Below are 20,982 nucleotides of genomic sequence, written 5' to 3'. Positions count from 1 at the left end.
GCTCTGGAGCAGAGTAACTCCGATTGCCCACCCGTTTCACCCACCATCCCATATTTCACATCTCCGGGTTTCAGGAACAAGCAGCTGCAAGAGAATAAACTGGGTCCCTGGAAGGCTAAAAATAAAGATGCTATAACCTCCTATGAGAAATGTTCATGGGAAATGTTTGAAAGAAATATTTACATAAAATTAACTTTGGGTCCTAGACTCACCACATAACTCAGCTCCTATGTTAGTTTCAATGAAGAATGCTGTCAATTCTTTATCCTCTCTATCAATCGACAATTAAGCCAAATTATCCATTTTTTTATTCTTCCGCACTGCTGCTGGCAGTGTTGCCCCTTGCTCGGAATCACTGGTTAACAAATAATTCCAACACTTGGGTTCAGAAGAGCCCGGGACAGCATTGTCTATCAAAGAATAAATATCTGGCGCCTACCCTGTGCAGAGTTCCACACTAGACGCTTTAAAGGATAGAAATAGACAAGCTTTCTTGCTCTCAAGTAGTTTAAAATGGCATTAGGAAATGAATGCAAAAATACCAGGTGGTATCTGAGAAATGCACAAAATAAGTGCCAAAACATCACAGTGAATGTGGTTTTTTTAACCGGATATTGGAAAAGTGGGTAGGATTTGCTTAAACAAAGATCAGGAAAAAGTATTCCAAGTAACAAAGATGCATAAGCACAAAAGCAAGAAAGCGGAGGTACATTTAGAGATAGTAAGCTGACAAGTTCAGCTGGAGCCAAGATGTCATTTAAAAATTTAAGGGGCAATAAAGCAAGAAAAGTAGATTCAGTTTCAATATATTGTATTTAAAAGAAAACCTGAGAGTTTAGACAACATATTTAGGCAGTGTGGATTTTTTTTTGGAAAACAGTTTATACAGAGAGCTTTAAGAAAATTCTGGAACAGAATTTAAGAAAATTCTGGGACAATGGTTCTTCCCTCTTCAAGGGAGCTTTTCACAGGGTAAGTTAAAATATTCAGCACCATTTTGTAGAATATTGGAAAAATTAGGTAATGTCCAAAATTCAAAGGATCATTATCAGAGCAAAGACAGCTTCATTTATGCTTGCAAATTAGGAAAACACACATGAGTTTTTTTCTTTAAAAAATTACTTTTATTCATTTTTATTAGGAAAATTTTTATTATGGTACAATTATAAAAATAAAGAGCATAAAATCAGTCATAATCCCACTACCCACCATTAATACTCATCATATATTCTTTGTTCTAAACATGTTTTTACAAAAATGGAATGACACCATACAGTCTATAGCCTCTTCTCTCACCTAACCATATGCCGTGGCACCTCTGTATGATATTATATATAATTCCCAAACAGAATCTTTAATAACTGTGTAGTATTTTACCCGTGTAAGACAAAAGCCCACTTATCTGACAAGATAAGAGCCAGCAGTCAGTGAGTTAATGATTTAAAAATGAGAAAGAGGACTTTAAAAATACAGACACACATCATCAATATTTTGTCTAACCTAAAATATATAAATGTATATGTTTGATTCAAGGCCAAGTGAAGCTTTTTGTTTCACTGAGGTTTTTTGTGGCTGAGACAGCTAGAGTTCCCAGTCATGTTTTTTCATATTTTCATAAAACCACATAATAATTTACCATCACTGAGTTTTCACTTTGGTTCCTCTAAAATAGAACAAGAACTTAAAAGACATTTCTAAAACTGAGAGCAGTATTATGATTAACATTTAAGATTTCCCCCAACCTTTTACAGCTGTCACACCCAATTAAGTACTCTAGCAATGGCGTTTTCTTTTTTTTTTTCCTTTGAGTGCAACGCATTCATTTTTTATAAAAATAATAATGCTATACAAAAAGACAATGCTTACATTCTATTTTATTGGTTCATGAAACAATTAAAACTGTATAAACTGATGGGGGGCCATGAACAAAGACCTCTGAACTGCCTGAGGTGACTTCAACACAAATGTCTCAAAATTGCATTTTTGGGGGTCTATTTCTTGCACACCTGACATCTGTACCCACTGCAGAGATAAACACACTACTGAAATGAGTTCAGAGTTGTAGTGCGTGTTTCCCAAGCTGACTGCGGTATTTTGAAATAAGAGCTAACAAAATCCAGAATCCCTATTGGAAATATTTTTCAACCACCTAACAAGAGAGACACCAACTTCATATTAAATTTAAAAAGACAACGCTTTGGGTTTATTGAGTAGGATCATCTAAATTACCTGTCTAGCAATAGGAAAACAATTGGGAGCGATCACAAAACAATGGCCAAATGAAATAAAAAGACCATGTTATTTCAGTGTCCCCTCCCTTACGACATTAACTCATTTTCAACTTCCCACTTGTTTGGATTATTCATCTTCTGCATCTGGTGACAAGCATTATCCTAGACCCTCCATTCAGTCTTAAGAAAATAATAATGGCTAACTTTTAGTGAATACTTAATCTGGGCTAGGCACTATGTCAACAGCTTCATATGCATTATCCTACATGAATAGCAAACAGCATTAAGAAATTGGTGTCCTGGGTACTCCTACTTTATAAATCAGGAAACTGAGGTTTAGAGAAAAGCAGGATCTTGTTCCAGGTCACACACCAACAAACAGTGTAGGGGGATTTGACCCTAGGTCAATCTGAGCAGTTTATGCTCTTAACGTCTTAACTTCCATAAAAATACTTCGTCTCTGTATTTTCAAGAATGCTAATTGATTGTTTTAATATTATGTGAAAACAAATAATTAGGAATCTAATTTGCTGCAATAAACACTGTCACATATTCCAAAGAAAAGAGTAAAGATAACGTTTAGCTTAATTGCATCATTGCTCCCTTTCTGAGATCTGAGCTGACAGTACCTTGGATTAGGCACTTTTGAAACTTAATTAGCATGGCACAGAGGAAGCAATACATTTTATATCGCAACCCAGTACACATACGCAATCACACAAGCACCCCACACAGGCACCACCCCCCCCAACACACACGCAGTTAAAACAAAGCTTACAAAATATCCTTGCTACGTGTAATGCATTCTGATATTTCCTATGCCATCTTATTTCGTTAATTTCAAGTGCTAGCTATGACCCACAAAATTAATTTCACAGTTCACTAATGGATGAAAACTGCAATCTGAAAGAAAACACTGCCTCACATTAAGCAGAACCGACAATACTTTACAGAAGATGACTGTTAACCCTGAATTCAGCTTTTTTCTATCCAATATCTTGGCCACAGCGGTGATACTTTGTCAAATCTCTAACGAGTTTTACTAAGGTTGGCCACAGGCCAAGGTGCAGGGAGAAGAAAATTCTTGCCTTCCAGGCTTTGGGTCCAAATCACTGCAAGTTAAGAAGGCAGTGCAAAGACGCTTTATGCACTGATAGAGAAAAAAGCCACAACGCATTAAGCAAAAAAGGCAGATTACATTAGTATCCCCCTTTATGCAACACGAATATGCGTTTACGTACCCCTAATTGTTAATACTGACTCCCTTGAGGATGAAATTGCTATGGGCTTTTTCGGGGGGGGGGTTCCCCCCTGATAGTATATAACTGCTGTAAAACAAATTAAATACAATTCCGTTCTGGGGGGTTTAAAAAAAAAAAACAAAACGTTTTAGTTCTTTGCAAGCCAGCATCTCGTAATGCATGTCTTCACCGCGCTGCAAAATCATCGCGACGGATAACGTTAGGAGCTGCAAAGGGCCTTCTCAGGGGCACGTAATAACGACGGCGTAATCTGCCCAGATTCACACAACTGTTGCGCCACAATAGTGAAACGATCGTTCACACAAAAATCTAACGCTCCCCAAAGAAATTCCCGTCGCCAGAGACTGATAAAGGCCTAGGTCTGGGGACAGCTGGATACAGCGCAGGGCATTGGGGGAAGGGGATCTGCGGACAGGTGGCTCCGGATCTCGGCCCCACAGGTGCCCCCGCAAGTCCCTGCGGGTACAAAGCCCCAAATGCGATCTCGGCGAGCAGCCCCCTCCCCACCGCCCAGCCCAAGGCCTCGCCCGCGGGCCCCTCCGACCCAGAGACCCCCCGACAGAAGCACAAGGCAGCCTGCGCCCCACCTCCACCCCACGCCCCAGCCACCTCGATCCGGTCCCGGAGACGCCGGCCCCGCTCCCGCAGGAGGTGCGGAAAGGGGAGTGGGGAGACGAGTCGCCGGGGAGGACCTGCGAGGCGGGTGCGGGAGCCCGGCGAGCTGTCCGGCCGCCCCTCGGGAGGAAGAAGGCGCCCGGGGCGCGAGGCGAGCAGGCCCCACCCCCGGCCGCGCCGCGCGCACGGAGCCCGCGGGCGTCGCCCCGGCTGCGCGCCGCCTCGACTCGGCTCGGCCCGCCCCGCCCGCGCCCGCGCCCGCGGCCGGCGCGGGGCTCTGCGGCGCGGGGCTCTGCGGCGCGGTTCTCACCTCCGCGGAGGCCTCCTGGATTCCTTCCGGGCCTGGGCGCCGGCCGCGGACCGGTGGGCGCGCTCCCTTCCTATTCCGGCTCCATGGCGGTGCCCGGACCCCGCCCCCCCCGCCCCGGGGCCGTCCAGGGCGCCGCGGCCGCCCGCTGCCTGCCGCCCGCAGCCCGCGGAGCCGGACACCGTGGTCCCCGGCCTCTCCCGCCGGCGCGAGAGGAGCCGCGAAGTGCGAGCGTCCCTCGCCAGCCCCGGGCTCCGAGTCACGACTCAGCCCACGTAGACATCCACCGGGAGCGTAGCGCTGCGGTCCTGATGGAGCTTTGACGTCAGGGAAGGTGCGAAAAACAGGGCCCCTTCTGACGCAGGAGCCGCGCACCGCCCCCCGCCCACCCCCGCCCCCGGCGCCGGAGCCCCCTTCCTCCCGCCCCCACGCGCCCCTCCCCGAGCTCTTTTAAAGCGAACACTGCCTCCGGGGTCAGGGCCCCACTCGGGAGCTTGGGAAACCAAACCTGTTCTAACCCAAAAGCCTGGGCTCCCAGCGGACTCGGGGGGGGGGCGCGGGGGGAGAGACAGACCCCAAGGTTGTAGCACGGAGGGCCCCGAGGGAGACGGCTCGCCGGTTCCCAGCAGCGCAGGCACCGGCGAAAGGCGAATGCGGCTGAGAGGGCTCGGCGTTGGCGCCGCTCGCGCGTTTGCCGCAGTGAGCTGCAGCCCACAAAAGCTGCGGTTTAATGAGCGCTTACTTCGTGCCCGGCGCGGTGTTTCGGGCTTAGGCATGGGTCCTTGCGCTTCGGGCTCCGGGCCGCCCCTGAGAGGACCTGACCAGGAATCCTACGGTTGGAGAAAACTGAGCCCTGAGGGAGGTTAGGTATTGAAAGACCTGCCCTGCGCATGAAAGGGTTACAAATATTAACCAAAATCCCCTCAGTCATTCGGTGGTGTTCTGTACCACCCACTGCGAACATGGTGCTGTGCAAAAACAGCTGACTGTAATGGGCGACACAAACCTGAATCGATGAAAATCCGTAATAAGGAAAATACTCATCCCTAAAATGGAGATAGCCTCCAATGGGAGAGCTTCTGTTTTAGGTAAAAAAATAATCTTAGAATGAGCTACCTTGTTCTCTGGCCATTGTTACAATTATCCATTGCTTTTGCAGCCATAATTTTCATTCTTTTTGTATTACTCTGATCTTGCCTCACCCAGGACATCTTTCTGTGATTTTAAAACCTGGGCTATTTCAACTATTTGGTTTACAACCCTATTTAGATTTTTTTTTTAACATACAAAAAAAAAAAAAAATACTGATTTCTTCTAAGGCAAGCTCTTTCCACATCCCAGCCTTGAAAATGGTGAAAGAAAGCCTATTATACATTAACCCAGCCACCATGACATAATGTATTTCACAGATGCGAAGACACACATTTTTCACACTTTGACATCTCAGAAATCAGGGTGCATTTTCCAAACTGGTCTCTTCATAGTACTGGCCAGGTGGTTATATGAACCTAGTTGCCATCACCTCCCCCTGCAGAAACTTGGATGTAGCCTTTCACATTGTCCTTATTCCCACTCCCTTAGATGCACTGTTTAATAAAACCCACAACCCTAAAAGGAGGGAATTAACAGGCATAGAATTCTCTTAAACTTGAAGAGAGCTTTTTCCTAGGAAAAAAGAACAGATTTTCCTAGGACCAAAAAGAGATTTCCTTTAGCACTAAAAAAGAGATGCGGCTAGCGAAAAGGGTTTAGACTTCTGAAAGATATTCACCAAGTACATTAGTTCTTAATGCATTTTAGAGACCTACATCTGAACAGTTAAATAAGCCTCACACACACACACACAAAGTGAAACGACCCACTTATTATTTTTAATGGTATGGTTTGTCAATTACAACCCATCTTAAGTTTTGGTCAAAAAAAAAAAAAAAACCATTGAAGAAGAAAAATGCGTTCTGTATGCTCCTGGGAAGCCACGCATTGACCTCTTCTGGTTACATCAGAAAATGCCAACATCAAAACCTGAGGAATAGGATCAGCTCCTTGGGGGAAAAAAATCCTAGACTTGATGCATCACCAACACTTCTGGTGGCTCTGGAGACAACACTGTATAGAAAACCACAGGATACAACTGATTCAAAAAGTGACCTAGAAAAGTTGGGTTCCAGGGGCATCTGGGGTGGCTCAGTCGGTTAAGTGAAGCGGCTGCCTTTAGCTGGGGTCATGATGCTGGGGTCCTGGGATGGAGCCTCACTGGGCTCCCTGCGCAGCGGAGAGTCTGCGTCTTCCTCTATCAGTCCTCCTGCTTGTGCTCTCTCTGTGTTAAATAAAATCTTTTAAAAGGAGGGGGGAAACTGGGTGGCTCAGATGGTTAAGCATATGTCTTCAGCTCAGATCATGATCCCAGGGTTCTGGGATCCAACCTTAAGGTGGGCTCCCAGCTCAGCAAGCAATCTGCTTCTCCCTCTCCTTCTTCCCCTCCCTTCTGCCCCCCCCAACCCCGCTTGTGCTCTCTCTTTCTATCAAATAAATAAATCTTTAAAAAGTAATAAAATAAAAATGAATTTTTAAAAGTTGGGCTCTGAATGTAAAGAAGTTTTTGAAATCCCTTAACCAATCTTACTTCTATTTCCCTTTATATGCATGTGCAAGACTGATCCAGACCAAATCTAAGCCTGAAAGGGCTATTTCACTTCTTAGGAAATAAAAATACTAAACTATAAAAAATCAACGTGGTGGTTGGCAGCATTTTTCTTCAGCATCATATTATTCAAGGAAGTGTCATCCTACATCAGATTAGCAGTCCCTTCAGACTAGATTTCTGGCTACTGGCAATGAGTACTTTTCTGGCTGAGCTTAATTATCTATAAGGTTAAGCTTTAAAATTTTTCAGTTTCCCACAATCTTTTATTAACCCATTATAGATCTAAACCTGATCAGCAAGTATTTACTTAAAGTACATTAAAAATCAAGGTTGTTGGGGCGCCTGGGTGGCTTAGTGTGTTGAAGCTTCTGCCTTGGGCTCTGGTCGTGGTCCCAGGGTCCTGGGATCAGCCCCACATCGGGCTCTCTGCTCAGCGTGGAGCCTGCTTTCCTCCTCTTTCTCTGCCTGCCTCTCTGCCTATTTGTGATCTCTGGCAAATAAATAAAATCTTAAAAAAAAAAAATCAAGGTTTGTATGTACCCCATTTGTTTTCCAGGAAGAAAAAGGATCCTATATATGTGTTTTTTCACATTCTTCCTTAAAAGGAAGAATAAAAGCTGTTATTTTATGTCAGAAATCATTCTGATAGTGCCTTTGTTTTGTGAGCTGTTTAAGCTAACATTAGCTTAATGTCTTAAGGAAAAAGGGAAAGCCTAGATCTCATTCCCAAATCATAAAAGAATTTAGATTCTGTCAGTTTAGAGTTTGGTTTATTTTTCCCTGAATTTCTCTTCGTGCGCATCAACCTATTCATAGGTGATATCATTATGAAGATTTTACCCACCACTGGCCTTTTTTTTTTTTTTTTTTTTTTTTTTTTTTTTTTTTTGTAGGTTTTGCACCCAGCCTGGGGCTTGAGCTCAGGACCTTGAGATCAAGAGTCTCATGCTCTTCCGACTGAGCCAGCCAGGTGCCCCTAGCCTGGCATTTTTATAAAGAGTATATAAAGAATATAATGTCATCTTTTTTAAAGATTTTGCTTATTTATTTGACAGACGAGATCACAAGCAGGCAGAAAGCGAGGGAGGAAGGGGAAGCAGGCTCCCTGCTGAGCAGAGAGCCCAATGCGGGGCTCCATCCCAGGACCCTGGGATCATGACCTGAGCCGAAGGCAGAGGCTTTAACCCACTGAGCCACCCAGGCGCCCCTATAATGCCATCTTTTATAGAAAAGGATTCTCTCATATGTCCCTTCCAAATCATAATTTAAAAATTAATAAGAATGATTACAAAATATCTCTATTCACTTTGTCGTGTTCTTCATTCTTCCCTGTAAGACAGTCCCTGTCTCTGACAAAAATTTCATTTGAACGGCAGAAGGCAAGATGGGAGTTGGAACAAGAAGGAACAAAAAGGCTCTTGAAAAAGAAATACAAGTAAAAGTGTGTAGCTTAGAGTTGCAAAGCTATCCGGCAGACACACGGAGCGTGGCGGTGGCTCTCAGTGTGGGGAGAGGAGTGCGGGGGGAGATCATAGAGATGAGCTTAATCCTCATCCATCATACAAGAATTTAATAATGGCTGAAGTCGGCAAACCACAGCAGAGCAATATAAGCTTTCTTTTTTATTTTTTTTAAGCCTTATTGATTTATTTGAGGAAGAGTACAAGCAGGAGGACAGAGAGAGAGGGAGAGCGAATCCAAAACGAACTCCAAGCTCTGGGCTGAGCACAAGCCGGACACAGGGCTTGATCTCACTATCTCAGGGATCATGAGATCACGACCTGAGCCAAAACCAAGAGTCACACACCGAACCGAGAGCGCCACCCCGGCACCCCAACATGAGCCTTTAAAAAAATAAAATAAAATAAAGATTTTTATTTATTTGACAGAGACACAGCGAGAGAGGGAACACAAGCAGGGGGAGTAGGAGAGGGAGAAGCAGGCTCCCCACCGAGCAGGGAGCCCAATGCGAGGCTCGATCCAGAACCCCAGGATCATGACCTGAGCCGAAAACAGACGCCCAACAACTGAGCCACCCAGGTGCCCCTATGCGCCTGTTTTTAACTAAACATACAGTTGATCCACCATAACCAAACACAATAAAAAAATTTTTTAATAGTCGCCTCTGTCAGGAGGAGATGCCAGCAAAGGAGCAGCAGAAGGACAGGCGACCACAGCTCAAATATCATCCCCGGCTGCCCACATCAACTTAAAATTATGCACAATGAGACTGAACTTCTTTGTTACACTCTCCCCGCTCTGTTCTTGCTTCAGTCTAATCAAACTCCTTCCCACTTTTACATTCTGTGGATACAACTTAATATACCTTTATATAAAGACATCAGTAGTGCAGAGTTTGAGATAGAATTTTTTTTAATTTATTTTATTATTTTTTAAGATTGTATTGACCCATTTGAAAGAGAGCACAAAGCTGGAGGGAGAGAGAATATGAAGCAGACTCCCTGCAGAGGACAGAGCCCGACTCAGGTTCGACCACGCAGACACCATTGACATAGTTTTTTCTAGTAATCCTTTACCAATTCTTACCATATTCTACTCTCTTTTTTTTCTTTCACTCTTTTCCCTCTTTCATTTCTATTCCCAAATTGTTTCTTTACTTTTTTTTTTTTTTTTTTGTCTTGCTCCCTGAAGAACAATTTATAATCCTGAAAGATAGTGCCTCTAACTTCTGGTGATAATTGGGACTGAAAATGTGACTAACCACACACTTGTTCTTCCTCTAATTCAAAATTCATTTCAAAGTTTATGTCCTCTGGAGCTTTAAATTTTAACAAAAAAGTAATAATTACTATTGGCTTTCATAAGACTAAGTCATCAATATGAGAATGATATTTTTGAGACTTCCCCTATATTTAAATTTCCAATTGTTGGGGCACCTGGGTGGCTCAAGCAGTTAAGGGTCTGCCTTTGACCCAGGTCATGACCTTGGGGTCCTGGGATCCAGCCCCACAACAGGACTCCTTGCTCAGCAGGCAATCTTTTCCTCCCTTTTTCCCTGCCCCTCCCCCTGCTTGTGCTCAGGTGCCCCCCTCTAAAATAAATAACATCTTTTTAAAAAAAAAAAAAACTCCCAATAGTTTTCATCAGTCAACTTGCAACAATATAGAATTACTCCCCTTAAATATAGTTGCATAAGGACAAATTTAGAAGCCAGTATGAAGTCCACAGACCCTGCGCTTAAAAATTAATTGATGACACTCAAACATTATTTAGGAAGAGCTCTGGAATATATTAGGCGAAAACGGCAAAGCATAATAAATTTTTGTGTAAGAAAGGGAGAACTCAGGATATAAATTTATAATTATATTTCCACAGAAAAACTCTGAAATGAAACCCAGGAAGTAATAAAATCGGTTACGGCAAAAATGAAGTGGTGAGACATGGGAATGGGCACAGTGGCGAGAGTAACATTTGTCACCGTGCACTTATCACGTTATGGCTTAGGCGTCTTCTGAATTTTTTCCACTAAAAATAGCAGCTAGATTAAAATTCAAAGTAGGAGACTTTAGAAAGGGGAGAAACAAAATTTGGACGATGGGTTCTGGCACAGGAGCCTGCCCCGGAGACATGAAGAAGGAGCACAGAGGAAGTCCATATCCTCAGAAGCACCATCTACACGGTTTGCAACTAAACTGACTTCAGCATCCCTTCTGGGTGACTGTATAGTGAGAAGCAAACTGAAGTCAAAACTGGAGTCGTTTTTTTCTTCAAAATCTGAAGTGCTGCTCGCCCTCCGGACCTGGGTCCTCCTAAACAATTTTACTTCAAGCCACCACAGGCCTGAGAACAGACAGACCGTCCGCCACCTGACAGCCCCGAGTGGCTTCCTGGCATCAAAACAGATGAGCCAGGCTACAGAGGACTTACTGACTTCTCGGAAAGAATTTTGGCTTGCTGCTGGAGAGGACCTCACTGCGGGAGGCATGGGTCCTGCCGGCACACGAGTTCACAGTTCAAAGCGGCCTCACCTCCTGCTCAAGCTCTTTTTTAAAACTATCCCTTGGACTCAGCCCAGTTGCATCGCTCCACACTTATGCCATCCTCCCGGACTCCTGACCCCGGGGCTGTCTGCAACAGTATCACCCACCAAATGTCTATTTCTGGGAGCTGGCAGTTCCCTTCACCTAGGACCCTGTTATATCCTATCTTGCCTTCCAACTCCAAGTAACAAGCCCTGTGATTGCAAAGCTATGCTAGTAAACATGCAATCATTAAGATAAATAACGAGATCAAAAACTGGCGTCTGAACCATATCTCCCAAATTCAGCCCCTAAGACGACGGTTAAGGACACACTTGAGCTCCACTTGGAGAGATGGGTAGTTTCTGTCTAGACCGAGAAGAACATGGATGACATTCACGGAGAAAGGAGAAGCACATAAAAAAAAAAAAAAAAATCCACATGGGATCACAAACAATATAGTTTCAAGGCTATCACTTGAAATATACCCTCTAATACTATTGCGCTGACATGTTTAATTTTCCATTTACAAGACTGGCCCTCTCTATGCGTAGTGCTACAGATCTCCGCTGATTCTTGTGAGCTCCTGCCTGCTACTGTACGTTCCTCATCCCACGCCTTCACTACACCAGTCCAATGTTCTAAAGCTACTTCATCACGAGACTTTTCACAGCCCCCACCAACCACTCATTCTTAGACCCACAAATTTAAAGCCAAAGGCCAAGCAACCTGTCTTCCCCAAAGTCATCCCGAAACAAGCGATATTTACATTCAACTCTCAGAAAGAGTAACGCAGAGTTTAAATGCCCACAGTTGTGGGGCCTGGCCTCCACAGACCTTCCACACTCCTCCCACAACATGCATATCCTACTGACATAGCTGAGCTCCCTTACTGGTGAAGGTTAACCAGCCCAGAAAGAGGCCAGCTCACTTCAACACTCCCATTACATCAAGCTCTTGAGATTTCCAACAAACATTCTAATTAGGGGATCCTATGGATAGGATTTGTATCTACCCTCACTGCTAAACGCTATTGGCACTTTTTGCTAAATCGTAACATGTGTGCTTTTGGCCTTCATACAGCTCACAAAAAAACTAAAAGAATTATGCTTAGGATCCCAATTTTGCCTGAAGCCATGTACTTCGGGATCGGGCTTTTCTTAAGGCCCTTATAACAAAAATCAATGTCACCTGTACCTGGTGTTGCCCAATAAAAATCGGATTCCCATTCAGTCTTGCTCACACTGGGGCTTCCTATGACTATATATCAGTCTCAAGCACCATTGCTTTCAACTTCACTTTGGCAAGGGCATTGATTGACGTGACCCTATTGCCATTCCCTGTTATGTGGAACAGGACGTTGGGAGTTGCAGGCTTTTCAACCGGGGTCACCGTCATCAACAGCCAAAATCAAATCACAGAGAACTATCAACGAGTGTCCAAGACTTTATCTAATTTTGACTAAATTTTGAGGCATTGCACCTATGAAACACGGGTCAAGACAATGTGTTCTGCAAATCCTTAACTTATTTTCATGGCTGGCTAAGAACCAGCTTCCAAACTAGGCTAATTTTACTAATAGGAATGTTCGTGATCAATTTCCTCCTTGTTTGCCTCTTAAGAGACTGCAATAATGCAGTTCCCTACTATTATACATAATATATTTTATTTTATTGTGGTAAGAATATTTAACATGGGATCTACCCTCTTAACCAATCGTTAGCATATAACATCGTATTATTGTCTCGGAGCACAATATCACACAGCAGATTAACAGAAGATATTCACCTTCAAGATCTAACAGGCCTAACATATCTCCCATAATTCCACTGAAGCACCTTGAGAAGCCCACGCACCACAGGTCCAATAGCATTAGCTATATTTTCTTAATCATATAATTTCCATGCTGCGGAATTTGGAAGCTTCTGACCCAGGGAAACCACCCACCCAGGATTAACTAATTCTGAAAGATAACAAACAACCTGCTGACTAGCAAAGCTTTGATACATAAGCAAACCAACCCAAGTCCATACCCCCAACCTGGATCCATTCATCGGACCTCAAAAGCCCAGGATTCAATTCCCTGCCCTAATCACTACTGGGCAAAGTACCAGACAACTGGAGACCATCCTACAGCCCAGAGTCCACAGAAACTATTCAAACTCTCCAATTACAGCTTGTACGCCTTACCTTGCTTAGCCTTCCTTCCCGAGAAGAAATCTGCGTTAAGGCTCCCTCCTGCAGTCTCCCTACCCCCTCTCTCTGCTAATCAGAGAGACTCTTTCCCCAGTGGCCTTCCTAGCAGGCCTGCCATCTGTTTCTGAGGGACCGAGAGTATAATGAAAATATTTTCATTCACGGCATTCACTTTCATGTCCCTGTCTCTTACGGTTTCTCCTCAAAACAAGTCAGGGAACATTATTAGAACAATTGGTGCAGACAGCGTGTCGCTTCACACCAGAAAGGGATGCTATCTCCGGGAACTGCCTGGGCTCACCAACTAAACTCAGCAGCCATGCTCACTGCCCAAAGGGCACCACTGGCTGTTGCCACGCTTGCTGCTTGATGGTTACTGAACTGTGTTGTTTTATCAGGGATTGCCATGATTTCCCAGCCTAAAATTGGAGAGCTCAACACAGCCGAGACCCTCCCTGAGCTATCGCATGGAGAGTCATTTGCCCAGGTGCCTGCAAAGCTTCCGCCATAGGGTGTCTCCTACCACACACCACACAGAATGCCTCGGAGAGTGCTCACTAGACTACAGCACCAGGTCTGGAAGCGTACCAGGTTCTTTTTTTTTTTTTTTTTTTAACCACTGTAGGATGAACATAAAATTCATTAGCAGGACAAGTTTGGAAAATGCACAAACATGTGGAATTAAACCACAGCTCCAGAACAACCAATGAATCAAAAAGGAAACCAAAAAAGTACCTTGAAACAAAAAAAGTAAAACCACAACAAAGTGTATAGGATAAAGCAGAAGCAGTGCTCAAAGTAATGTTTCACTGAAAAATTACACTAAGAGGGGCACTTGAGTGGCTCAGTGGTGGGTTCAAGCCTCTGCCTTCTACTCAGGTCATGATCCCAGAGTCCTGGGATGGAGCCGCTAGTTGCGCTCTCTGCTCAGTGGGGAGCCTGCTTCCTCCTCTCTCTCTGCCTGCCTCTCCACCTACTTGAGGTCTCTGTCTGTCAAATAAATAAATAAAATCTTAAAAAAAAAAAAGAAAGAAAGAAAGATTACTCTAAGAATGCAGAAAGATCTGAGGTAACAATTGAACATGAACCACAGGGAACAACAGACAGAACTACTGACGTCACCGAAAATTAGCAGGTAGGTAGAAAATCAAAGAAATCAAAGCAGAAATCAAAGAAATACACAATGGAAAGATAAAAGAAAAGATCAGTGATAAAGGGTTCCCTTTAATAAAGATAAACAAAATTGACAATTTTCGTTAGACTGACAGACAAAAAATGGAAGACTCCGTTTAGTATAATCTGGAGTGAAGGGCAGAACACTTTAGTTCCTACCACAGACGGACGAAGCAGCAGAAGAGACAACTGTAACAATTCCATGCCCACAACAGGACAGCCTCCAAGAAGTGGTTAGGTCTCACGATTCTGCGATTCTGTGTCTCCTTGACCTTGCTTTGTTCACTCCTTCCCGACAAATCTCCATTCAGGCTCCGTCCCGCAGGGCCCCATCCCCCTCTGCCTACTGACCTTGCAGGCTGCTTCCACGCTGGCCCTGCCCACCGGCCTCCTCCTCTGTTTTCGGGGACCAGGAACAGAATACGAACTTCTTCCTTCAGGCCAATCTTTTTCCTGTCTGTGTTCCTCTCTCTTTCTGCCCAAAACAACATCAGGCCATGTAGGTGGGATGATGGGCCTGCAGGCATGTGGATCCCCACACAGGGCCGAGGACACATGTCCCGGATGGCTCGGACACACAGACAGGACCCAAGGGCAGCGGCTGCCCCCTGAAGGGAAACCCTGCTTGGGGCTCGCTGGCTGCTGGAGGGCTGCCGCGCTTGCTGACTACGGTTGTGTGTGGCTACGACATCCCACACTAACACTGGGGAGCTCAAAAGTGGGGTCCCCTAAGTGGCCTCAAAGATGCGGTGAAGAGCACGGAGCCCTGCAGATCCCCACACTGGACCCAAAGGATCCCCAAATGCGGCCGCATGTGGTGCCCAGAGGGGGCCGCCAAGGAGCACAGATGGGGCTGAGGACAGCGTCGCGGTGTCGCGGTGCGCTCGGGCTGCACGCTGTGGCCACGACGAGCCTCCGCAGGGAGAAAGGATATTCCATGACTTGTTAGGATGGTAAGGCAGGCATGATTCGGATCGTAGCAATAGACGGGGACCCTCCAACTGGGACTTCACTTTGGGGAAACAGCAACCCTCACTCCAACTACAGCACGGTCAGTGGGAATTATGGCTAAATAGCAGGTTTCAGGACAGTTGATGGAAAATACTACGAGGTAACTAAGCAGGGCTCTGGTTAAAGCCGAGGTACCGAGGTACAATGCCGCCTCAGAACTACTCAGGGGCACACATGCGGGGCCGTGGACCGCGCTGCTCACGGAGTCGCACAGTGTGGAGGAGCAATGTCGCCCAGGGTGTCCCGCGGCAGCGCGTCACAACGACCCTGCTAAAGGAAAGGAGCATTCAATGACCTTGTTCAACAAGGGAATGCAGACTTTCTTCAGGACCCCAGCATTAGGTACAGGGACCCCTATTCCTGGGACTTCTCAGTGCAGGACTGTCTGGAACCAGCTCCAAATACAGCATAGTGAGTGCGCATTTGTGACTCAGGGAGAGACTGGGCTCAGCTCAAAACCCAGTCTCGGCCACTGTGATTACAAAATTGGAACTAATAAATGAGGTTCCTTTAGCAGCTGAGGCTGTGGCAATTTGTTACACAGCAATGAAAACTAATACAGTAATCAATGTGAAATCAACGATTTTATTTATGGCATAAAATACAGAAATACATGGTCCTGATCAATACTTGAAAAATTGATCTATGGATCTATATCAAACCTTAAAACTTCTATGACTCAATGCAGAAATCCAGAGAGTAAAAGGCAACATACAGAAAGAGACAAAATAATTGCAAATCCTATACTGAATTCGGGAATGCCTATCCAGCATATCTCAGGAAATCCTACAATTCAACAAGAGAAAAACAAATAACCCGATTAAAATAAAGGCAGAGGATTCAATAGACATTTCTCCAAAAAGGGAATAAATAAAATTAACAAGTATATGAAAATGTTTCACATCACTAATCATCAAGGAAATACATGGGAATGCACCAGGGAAATCACAACCCCAATGATGTAACAACTCACATGTATCTAATGTCCTTACCAAAGGAACAGAAAATGATAATCCGTTGCAGGCTGCAGTGGGAGGAGATGAAGAAGTTGGAACAGTAGACCTATTGTGTGAACGTACTTTACGCAAATACTTTACCCATGCAAACAGGAAACAGTAGGGAATTACTCAAAAATATAAGAAGAGAGGATACCGTATGATCCAGTAATCCCACTTGTGATTTCATCTAAAATTACTCAGAAGGGAATCTTTTTTTTTTTAAGATTTTATTTATTTATTTGACAGAGATAGCACAAGTAGGCAGAGAGGCAGGCAGAGAGAGGAGGAAGCAGGCTCCTTGCTGAGCAGAGAGCCCAAGGTGGGGCTCGATCCCAGGACCCTGGGACCATGACCTGAGCTGAAGGCAGAGGCTTAACCCACTGAGCCACCCAGGTGCCCCTCAGAGGAGAATCTTAAGAAGATAGCTGGACCCCCATTTTCATCACAACATTATTCACTGTTGCCCTGTGGTAGAACCAATCCTCATGTTCATTGCTAGATGAACAGATGGCGAAAATAGGATATATACACACAATGGAATACTCTGCAGCCTTAAGGAAAAAATTCTTTCACATGCTACTACATGAACGGACTCAAGGACATCATACTAAGAGAAATAGGCCAGTCTCAGAAATTACAAATACTATATGATCCCACTTGTTTGAACTAATGACAAAAGTCATTAAAAAAAAAAAAAGTAGAATCGCAGTTCCCAAAGTCTAGGGGAAGAGAGAGGATACATTAGTGTATTGGTTATACAATTTCAAAACTGGAAAATAAAAAAGACTTAAGGAAATGTTCAACACAAAGTGAAAACACTGAACACTAAGTATACACTCAAAAATTACTAAGATAATAGTTAGGAAAATATTTTTTACACACGATATCCTCAATGGCATAAATGCTGCAGGTCAGAGGAACTTGAAGGGTCTCTTTGTTGAGTTGAGCTCTGTGCCTTGGCTCACCGTCTAGGAGAAGCAACAATGAAGCAAATCGCTTGTTCTCCGAAGAAGACTCAGGACTGACTGGAAGATCTTTACACTCTTGGAGACCAGGTTTTACATGGCCAGGAACCATCTCTCTATCCTGCTGAGTGACCACGCTGTTCAAACTCTCCAATCATAGTTTGCACCCCCTTGGTTACCTTGCTTAGTGCAGTTTTTGTTTGTTTGTTTGTTTGTTTGTTTGTTTTTGGTCTTTTAGGTAAGCTCTGCACCAGCATAAGGCCTGAACTCAGGATCCCAGAACGAGAGTCATAAGCTGGACACCTGGGTGGCTCAGTTGGTTAGACAACTGCCTTTGGCTCAGGTCATGATCCTGGAGTCCCAGGATCCAGTCCTGCATCGGGCTCCCACTCCCTGGGGAGTCAGCTTCTCCCTCTGACCTTCTCTCCTCTCATGCTCTCTCTCTCAAATAAATAAATGAAATCTTAAAAAAAAAAAAAAAAAGTCACAAGCTCTACCAATGGAGCCAGCCAAGAATCCCCTTGCCTAACCCATTTCTGCCTGAGGAAAAGTGCAATAACACTCTCACCCACAGTTTCTAGCCACCATCCCTCCCTGACCCAGCGCACCTGCTGATCATGCAGACTGCTACCTCAGGGGCCCTTCTGGTCACCCATGTCAAATAATTCTAGGACCCTATGAGTATGAAAAAATATTTTCCTTTATAACAATCCTTTTGATGTCTGTGCGTGTGAGTATCTGCCAAACCAAGTCCAGGGAACCTTATTAGAACAACTGGTACAGCCGCCAGGACGAGTCACAAGGAGAGGATGATACATCCCCCGGCTGCTTGAGCTCATCAACAGGACCCAGGAAACCTAGCAACCACCTATGGGACACCACTGCTTGTTGGCATGTTTGCTGCTTCACTGCGACTGCATTCTGTTGTTTTCGTCCAATACAGCCAAGATTTCTCAGCCTAAAATCTGTGCTCCCGGCAAGAGCCATCATACAGAGTGAGGTCTTCAGAGCCCCGCCCCAAGCCTAGGGGAGAGCAGATTGTGCTGCCCGACTGCCCCGAGGGCGTCTGGGATGCTAGACTGTCCAGGCTGGAACCCGATCCAGTTCCGTTCTCCCCACAGGGAACGGATTCACTCTACATGTGTGGACGCAAAAAGTGAAGAATTCACAAAGCTGTGGAAATTGAAACAACACGAGAACAATCAATGGTCGAGCAAGGAAGTCGAAGGGAACTAAAAACTAATCCTGAACAGGAAAAAATGAAAACTACATGTAACAAAGTGTGAGGTGCAGCAAATTCAGTTGTCAGAGGACACTTGTACTGAGCACATTAAATGAAGCTTAGAGAGAGATCCCAAATAGCAACCAAACTTCAACCTCAGGGAAGAGGACTGAGAAAAAACCGCTAAATCAAAAATTAACTGTAGAACGAAATAATATGGATGGAAGAAAAATGAAGGATAGAGGGACAACAGAAAGATCAACAACTCTTTACTTTCTAAAGATTTACTTATTTTATAGAGACAGCACAAGCCAAGGAAGGGACAGACCGAGAGGGCAGAAGAGTCCTACGGAGAATCCGCCATGAGTGCAGAGACCGATCTCATAACCATCTCAAAACCTTGGATTATGACCCTAGAAAAACCAAGAGGTGACTGCCTAACGAACCATGCCCAGGAGATACCCCAAAATGAGACTTCCCTTTTTAAAAAGAAGCAAAATTGACATGTTTTAGTTAGACTACCATACAGAAGTAGGGAGGAATCCAATTTACAAAATCAGAAGCAAAAGAGGAGACATTACAAGTATTACCATAGAAATATCCAGCCTGTCCCGCCCACTGCCTTTTTCTCGGGGACCCTGAGCAGAATAGGAACTTCATCCTTCAGGCCAATCTTTTTCCTGTCTGTGTTCCTCTCCCTTTTTGCCCCCAAAAAACCGCAGACAAGGTAGGTAAGAAAATGGACCTACAGCCATGTGGACCCCCATACAGGGCCAAGGACACACGCCCCAGGCAGCTTGAGCACACAAAAAGGACCCAAGGGCAGCCGCTGCCCCCCTGAAGGAAAACCCTACTTGTGGCTCCCTTGCTGCTGGAGGGCTGCCACACTGTGTCGACTACGGTCGCATGTGGTCGCGACGTCCCACACTAACACTGGGGAGATTGGAAAGTGGGGTTCCCTAAGTGACCTCAAAGATGTGGTGAAGAGCACCGAGCCCCGCAGATCCCCGCAAGGGACCTGACGAGTGCCAAACACGGCCACAGGCAGGGCCGCCAAGGGGCACTGATGGGACCGAGGACAGCGTCGCGGTGCACTCTGGCCACTCGCTGTGGCCAAGAGGAGCTTCCGCAAAAGAAAGGATATTCCAGGACGCCTCTTAGGATGGTAAGGCAGGCATGACAAGGGTCGTAGCAATAGAGAGACAGACCCCTCCAACTGGGACTTCACGTCGGAAACACAGCGTCATTCACTCCAACTACTGCACGGGCCAGTGTGAATAATTTCTAGAGTGGACGGTGGAAGGAACATATGCAGAAGAAACTAACGGCGATGCTGGTGAGGGCGACCACACAGGATTCTTGCTGACAAAAGCCCAGAGGGATCAGGCAGCACCTGGGGAAGGATGGCCATCCTACGTGGATAACTAGGATGTCCCCGATGGAAAGACGGGATTCTGGCGCAGCTCACCAAGCAGAACTCTTCCTAAAACTGATTTACAAGGAGGTTCACAGATGACCCTTGGAGAAAGCTCGGGAGCCTGACTGAGGTATGGGAAAGGAGAAATGGGGAGACCCATGGCCGGTACTCAGGCAAAAGTTCTAGGGAGCAAAGGGCTGCTGGGCAGGTAAGACACTGTGTGCAGTGCCCACCCGTGGTCCCCTGCCCTCTGTGCACAGTGTACGCGTTAGTGATGCGTGCAGAGCAGCGGAACGGTGTCACAAACAGTGCCACTTTACCGAAAACAATCACTGACACTCATTCAGATGGTGAGACATGCTTTACAAGGGACCTTGGCAATAAGTATAGGGAACTGTGACCTTGGGATTCCTGAATTGGGAAGAGACTGGCTCAGCTCTAAATACAGCCTGGGCAGTTGTCACTATGGAATTTCATGTAATACATGAGTTTCTTCAGCCGCTGAGTTTGTGCCATTTCAGGGTAATAAAAAAAGTTCCACTAATCAGTTAGAAATAAATTATTATAGTTACAAGACAAGAAATACACAAATATTACTCTTACAATTTTTTAGAAGATTTTATTTGACAGAGAGAGAGAGAAACCGTGAGAGAGGGAACGCAAGCATGCGGAGTGAAAGAGAAGCAGGCTTCCCGAAGAGCCAGGAGTTTGATGTGGGGCTTGATCCCAGGACCCTGGGATCATAACCTGAGCCAAAGGCAGACACTTAACAAATGAGCCACTCAGCTGCCTTACCATTACGAATGCTTTTTAAAAACTGAGCTGTGATACTCGATCAACCTTTAAGACTCCTGCCCGTCATTGCCTGCATCAACAGAGTAAGGGGCAAAATACAGAAAAGGAGAACAAAATTACAAATCAGATATCTGACAGAGTTTCCTACTCAGCATAATTCAGGAGC

At 45.1% G+C, this 20,982-nt stretch overlaps 1 protein-coding gene and 1 non-coding gene across 2 annotated transcripts in view; both read right to left on the bottom strand.

Annotated features, from left to right (window-relative positions):
* ZDBF2 (zinc finger DBF-type containing 2) overlaps positions 1 to 4,074 on the bottom strand; it is a 31,129-nt gene extending 27,055 nt beyond the window's left edge. Inside the window, 1 exon segment of the mRNA XM_032354547.1 lies at positions 3,473 to 4,074. The gene's annotated coding sequence lies outside the window, so the exon portion shown is untranslated.
* Positions 4,075 to 7,958: 3,884 nt separating this feature from the next.
* On the bottom strand, positions 7,959 to 8,031 carry TRNAK-CUU. The gene has a single exon. It is a non-coding gene; the product is annotated as a tRNA-Lys (tRNA).
* Between the last annotated feature and the right edge of the window lie 12,951 nt (positions 8,032 to 20,982).

Source organism: Mustela erminea, chromosome 8 (assembly GCF_009829155.1).
Source record: "Mustela erminea isolate mMusErm1 chromosome 8, mMusErm1.Pri, whole genome shotgun sequence".
NCBI lineage: Eukaryota > Metazoa > Chordata > Mammalia > Carnivora > Mustelidae > Mustela > Mustela erminea.
Note: the sequence above shows the minus strand (reverse complement) of the source record. Positions and strands in the feature narration are given on the sequence as shown.